Here is a 7449-nt window from a genome sequence, read left to right on the forward strand (position 1 = left end):
GAGATGACTATTTACCATATTCTCAACACATTTATGCAAACGGTTTTATATTTTTGTCAAAACATTTTTTTTTTACATTTGTATTTCTAATTTAAGAGAAAAATATATATTTAGTATGCCCTGCTCTCAGAGAGCTCAGACGTAAATGAGTATTTCAAAGAATTAGAACACATTGAGGAATACTGTAAAGATAATTTTTTATTATTAAATGTAAAAAAAAACCAAAGAAATGATAATCGATTTTTGCAGGGACAAGAAGGAAAATGATATTGTTTCTGTAGCTGGAGAGACTATTGAAATTGTGCAAACCTTTAAATACCTTGGTACTATCCTAGACAATAAACTAAATTTTACTGCAAATACTGATTATATCAGCAAAAAAGGGCAGCAAAGATTACGACTACTAAGAAAACTGTCCTCGTTTAATGTTAGCGAAAAGGCCTTGGCTATATTTTATCACGCTCACATCTGCAATATTTTCAGTTTCAATATCACTGCCTGGTATGGCAATCTGAGCATTAAAAATAGGAATAAACTTAATAGAATCCTCAATGCTGCTGGCAAAATCATTGGCAAAAAACAAACCCCATTTGGGCAGTTGTTTGAGACAAACATCTATAAAAAAGCTAACAAGATCCTCGAAATAAAGAATCATCCTTTGTGTCAGGATTTTGTGATTTTACCATCACAAAAGAGATACAAGACACCGATAGCAAAGACAAACAGACACAAACACTCTTTTGTTCCCCTGGCAATCAAATCATTAAATAAGAACAATCTGGTATAAACTTTGTCACATGTAAATTATGAGTGAGTCTGGTGTGAATGTACACTTTGGTTTCTTATAGTTATAATGTTTTTTGTTTGGTGTAATGCACAAATTGTAAGACAAATTTCCTTACGGATAATGAAGATTATTATTATTATTATTATATAAGTTGGACACAATTTAAAACAACAATTAATAAGTAGTTTTTCATATTATCCTGTGAACTGTACCATCGCTCTATGGCGATAGAACACTGAACTAAAGGATTTTTTTTTCTTTACCATTAGTTAGGTCAGGTTCACATCTAACTTCACATTCACCTATCCTTTAGTCTGTGGACCGCTGGGGCACCACACAAGATTCGTCAACCTTCTTTCTCCATTCTTCTGTCATTGATAGAAATTCATTCTGATGTTCTTTCTGAATATAATGAAACCTGCCTGGGTGACCACTTCGGAGCCGAGTTTGTGTCTCCACACAAACGTCTTTGTAACCTTGTTTGTAGTTTACTTACCGTACTTTTGTCTATTGATGGTTTGACCTGATGTCTACTCTTGTGACCCAATCCAATACTAGAAGGAACAGGAAAGAAGACATCCCTGCTGTGTCTGTCGATTCTATCAATGGCCTTTTCAAAGCAGTCAAATGTTGCATAAAGAAATTTCCATTTGACACATTGTTCTGAGTTTTGCTATTTGGTCAAGATTTTCCCTTCCTGAATCCGGCCTGTTCTTCCCTTAGGAGTTCAACACATGCTCCCTTTATTCTGTTAAGCAAGATTCTGCTGAATATTTTGCTGGGTACCGACTACAAGCTGTTGCACTATGATAGTTCTTTGGTGAAGGAGGAATCAACAAGAAGAATGTTTTACAATTAGTAAATGTCATGGTCTAACAAATATTTCCATGGACCAGTTCGAGTGAAGTACTAATGTACTAAGCACTTGACAAAATGTTCAAGGAATTGTGCTGTAGTTTCCATGTACAAAACATTTGAAGAGAAATGTTTAACTGCTGTACTGGTAAATCCAATCATCAAGACATTTTGTTAAGTTGAACACACATGTGAGTGCAGATAGAACTAGGAACTAAATGTGGCATGTAATGCAAACACAGGACAAACACTCTTTCCTAACGACTTTGACATGCATGCATATTTGTCTTATTGAGATAGCTTAGTGTCTCAATGAGAGTTGTAAAATGAAACCATAAACTTACTAATTAAACAGCAAACTGAAGAAACATGAAGTTTTTACTTTTATTTCATTTGATTTTGTAAAATGCAAACATGTAGAATCAAACAAAATGATCAATCAGCTAGGGACAAATCAAAGAAATACATTTTATTTTTAAATTTGTCAAACTTTTAAGTCAAATAATTTGTCAAGGACTTTAATAGTAGACTTGATGCTAATAATGTGTCACTCAGTGAATGCCCTTGTTAAAACTCCATTTATTCCTTCCACTAGTCCATTGTTGGGAGGCTGTAGAATTGATTTCTGTGAATTTTAATAAAACTTAAAATTCGTTCATATTTGTACAGATCCATTTAACGATCACTCTCTCTCTCAGCAAAAATGTCCAGTAGTGTAGGAAGAAATAAAATCAAGGTCAAAGTCTCTTCAAAGCAAAATTTAAATAAAATCCATCCGATAGTTTAAAAGTTGAAACTCTCAGACCTGACCATGTAACCACTTCTAGTTAAACCCACTGGTCTAGTGAATGTCCCTGTCACACACACCCGGTTTGGATTAGAATTCAATCATGGACACACATATACACATTCAGCCTTCCCTCATGAGATGTATCAAGGGTAAAATGTAGGGACCCAATCCAATGAAAAGCTGGCCACACCCATCTAAAAACAAAAAAAAAAGTTCTGTACAAGTGTGTGAACACTACTCTTGTACTGTTCAAGCTATGTACAGTGTCTAGGATAAAGAGTCAACCAATACAAAGTACTGTACAAGTCATTTGTTGCTTTGACCAGAGAGCCACCAACTCTAGGAGAAGAAATCTTGACTGTGAATATTCAAGAATCTCATCATGAACATGTCCTAGCAGGATTCAAACTAGAGACCATCATGATGATAGTCTGACAGGCAGATCAAGTAAGAAGTGCTGGTGTGGAAGTTCAAGTTTGTTTTAGAACTATTCCTGCACTACAGCTGGTATTTCACTAGTACAAACATGACATAAAACCAATGTGAACATAAAGGCTTAATGTGGACAAGGGTGCAAACAAACACTGCAAGAGTCAAACCTTTTTCAAAATCATAGCAAGTATTGCAATTATTGATCTATCAATGAATGTCAAGTCAGCTGATCAAAAACATATTAATTGAACATCATCATAAAACTAAGAATAGACACACAAAAAGTTTTTTTGTTGTTTTTTTTTTTTGCAACTCATGAATTCACGCAAATAATCAAACATTATATCTAGCTGACAATTAAAGGGGCATAATTAAAAACAAAAAAATTAATAAACTGAATAGAAAAAAAAAAAAAAAGAAAAAAAAAAGCCAGAATGACAAATGAAAGTAATCCAAAAAGCAATTGAAACAATGTGGGAATGATCTCAAGCACTATGTCAAAAGTATACATTCAAATAGGATAGAACAATATAAGAACATAATACATGGAGAAAGAAAAGGGAGAAGTGAATGAACAAATATATAAGAAAGAAGGACAGAAAGAAAAGAACATTACAAATAGACTTAAAGACATGTCTGGACACATTTTTACTTTGTCCATATCGTAATAATAATATGTATATAAATAAACAAATTTGCTGTTTTGGTTATAATGATGATAAAATAAAATGAGGATGGTGACACCAGCAGTAAGGAGAGGTAAACATGAAGAAAAAGTGATTCGAGTTATCTTTCCCTGGCAAGTGCTAGATATGCCATTGAGCTTCCCACCTGTCTCCCATCACTAACAGGAGCATGTGCACATAGGGAAAATGTATTTCATAGATAAAAGAGCATGTCAGTTCAAGAAATACATCTGGTTAAGGAAGCACTCAATGAGGTGTACTGATTAGAAAGTCCCAAGTCTCCTACTGGATCCTCAAGATATACTGAATGCTGCACTGTCAACTTTTTAATTAAGTCAATGATTTTGTCATCAAGCAAACAGTCTGCAGTCTCCATACATAAGACACGCTGGTCTTGGTGACAAGGTGAATAGATGGCAAGTACTTTTCAAACAATCTTGAACTTGCAGAATCCAAATTGAATGTGAAGTCAATGACATTTCTCTGTTGTATTCTAGCAAATAGGTCAGGACTGGTCAAAGTTTTATTTTGACATGTAGAGAAACTTGCCCGCCAAAAAAAAAAAAGGTAACTTCTAATCTATTATAAATTCATCAATAGGCTGATTATAGTGTAATACAACTATATTTGTAGTTCATGTAATTACTGAGTCAAATAATAAATATGATATGAAAAGAGGATACTACCCTGGAAGCACAGAATGTAAAATATGTAAAATAATCTGACTTAGCATACAACTCACATTGAAAAGTAATGATCTAAAAAAAATAATAATTTTGGTTTTGTATATAACAAAAATCCCATCCACTGTATCAATAGTTTTACATTAATCGCTCAATTCAGCATTTAGACACGCCAAGCAAACACTAGTGAGCGTGCAGGTCATCCTCACCAGTTAAACAATGTCAAAATAAACAATGTCAAAATAACATCTCTCATTTTAAACACCAATAATTTGTAATTGTACACTATTGACACATTTTTAAAAAGTACTCAAAAATGTCGCTTACATCTTTAATAAGAAGATAACCTCTTAGAAAAAAAAAATCTTTATTACAAGTGTAGCATCATTCCTACCAACCATCAGAGAAACTACTGGCAACATAATAAAAAAAAGTCCTATGATCTAAAGAGGCATTAACTGAACAGTTCGACATATTGTTAATTATAATGGCATGAACTAAGACAGCAAAAATTTCTAAGACATATTTAAAGCAGTGGGGGGAAAGAAGAACTTTCAAATATAGAACTTACCATACCAGTCAATCATTGTCAATCACATTAGAAAAACAAACATTTCATTTCAAACTAAGTTACTTGTTACCTAAGACAGTGCCACTAGGTGTCAACTATAATCTAAGACAGTACTACCAAGTGTCAACTATCACATGACCCAAAGAAATGCTGAGGAAATGTCAAAACTTGTGTGCAGAAAGTTTTTGAAGTCAATGAAAGCAGCATAGAACATTTGGACTTTGCTATGACTTTTGGCTTGATTCCAGAAAAAATGATGCTTACAAAATATCCCACCAATCAAATCATCATTTTCATTTTTAAAAACTTGGAATGAGTGCTAAAGATGCAAAATGTTGTATCCAAAACTGCAACCCATGCTCTGTAAAGTAGACAGCAGAAGCTTCAACTGCATACTGTATCAAAAAGCACTGTCTAGAAGATAAAAAGGCCTTACACTACCCTTCTTAAAGATTGACTGAACCACTGCAAACTTGTTCCTAGACAAACAACATTTTTGACCTGCTCAATATTGAGAATAATGGAAACAAAACGACCAAAGAAAACATTGCGATTTAAACCTGCTAAAACCTAAACACACAGTTAAATGAGAAACAGAATGGATTTTATCACTTTAATAAAAATAATTCTTCAGATTTGGAAAATCCATTTTCAATGAAGAGAACAAAAAAAACAACAACCATAACAAATGCCAAGTAATGAGTAAGTCGAACTAGTCCAACAATTAAATTCTAACAAGGCATATGTTCAGCTTACTGAAACCATCTTTTCATATATTTCTTTTCATATATATGACACTTGAGATTTGACTAAACATTCTATCAATGTCATTCAAGTGCTGATTTATTCCAATTGTGTTTCAGAAACCAAACTAGGCAAAGTCTGGAGGATCAGATGCGTGCAAGAATACTGACTTTAAACAAGAGAAAGTGTTGGCGAATGTTCACATCTACATGAGCAGAGTTTAAAGAATGGAAAAAAAAAAGTTTTTTTTTTAAAATCGTTGTAGACCAGTATAGCAGCAGTTTAAGAATAAAGCCATTATATGTTAAGCTTCAATAATTGTTGAGTTTTATTAGATATACACAAAAGAAATATAACAAGCTAAGAAAACAAAAAAAAAGATATTGTTTCAATTAAATAAGAAAATAAGAAACAACAAACTTAAAAGAGAAGTTTTAAGGGCTGCTGTCAAAGCCAATGTGTCAGCAATGGATCTTCACTGTCAGATTGACATCATCACAGACAGAGAATTTATTTCAGGGAGAATGAGGTTCTGTGTTGATAAGTTCCTTTAAAAATGATTATTACATCCTATCCCAAACCCGCTGGATGACGGGAGGGTAGGGTTCGAACTTGGACCTATCATGATAACAGTCCAAAGCGCATACCACAAAAGACAAGGCATAGCAATTTACCTTCACATAAAGATTTCATGATAGCACTCCAAACTTCACAATTAATTTCAACAGACACCCCAACACATCAATCAATGAAGCATTAAATGTCACCTCTGAACAAAAACAAACTCTAGAAAGCAAAGAGTTAAATGATAAAATTCTCTTCTTGAATTGTGATGTAATCCAAAGCATCTAAGTTTTTTGTTTTTTTTTCTTTACTGACTTACAAAGAGCTGTGTAGGTCTAGTTAAAAAGTTTGGACAAAAAAATTGACCTTTGACTCAGAACCAGGCTGTGTACACAGGATTCATACATGTGTTTAGTGCAGACTTAATCAGCACACAGGATTCATCCATATGTATAGTGCAGACTTAAACAGTACACAGGATTCATACATATGTACAAAATAGAATGAATTGACCCGTTGCTGATAAAAAACAAAGGTATACATAATTTTGCATTGCTATAAATAGAGAGCCACTTGACACAGCTCAAATAATTGTAATCACAAGTCAACATTCAGAAAGCAATGTACAAAAGAAACAAGACAAAAATGTCCAACATTTGTAGAACCATGCAACAAAAAAAGGTGAAAAGAATTTGAATAAAATCTTGGGAGAAACAAAGGAGTACAAACAAATGTATACACATTGCAATGAATAATATGGAATCCCCAGACCACAATGGTTGTCTAGTTCTATCCACAACTTCCGGAGCACAGAGATCCTCACGGATGAGATCAGAGACATCTGATCCTGATATGCTCATAAAACGACAAATTAAAAAAAAGATTTTAGTGCGAGACTGAATTCAAGACGAACCCAATTAGCATCTTCACAGTGCTGACAATGAGATCTTCAATCCCTGTCCAGATCATTTCCTGGTGTGTCATCTCAAAGGACATTTCAAAGTTTCATTTGTCTATAGATGTAAAGAATGACAAAAGTGCCTCCATAATTATGAAAAACCCAAGGGAAAGAACTCTCTAAAGGTGAAATAGCAAACAAGTTAGGAGACAAGGTGAAGGTCACACACACACAAAAAGTTCAAATGATCAGCGACACAAAGCCTTTTGTTCTCAAAGATGGCAGTCTGGAATGACATAGCTCTGGGTTACATTGTGCTGATTAGTGAATTCAATGTGTAACATTTGTGTATTGTATCAAATGAACCTATTTTTGTCTTTGTCTAGGATAGCCCATTAGCTTCTAGTTTGATAGAATGATTCTAATTTTATACTATCAG

Source organism: Biomphalaria glabrata, chromosome 10 (assembly GCF_947242115.1).
Source record: "Biomphalaria glabrata chromosome 10, xgBioGlab47.1, whole genome shotgun sequence".
Classification (NCBI taxonomy): domain Eukaryota; kingdom Metazoa; phylum Mollusca; class Gastropoda; family Planorbidae; genus Biomphalaria; species Biomphalaria glabrata.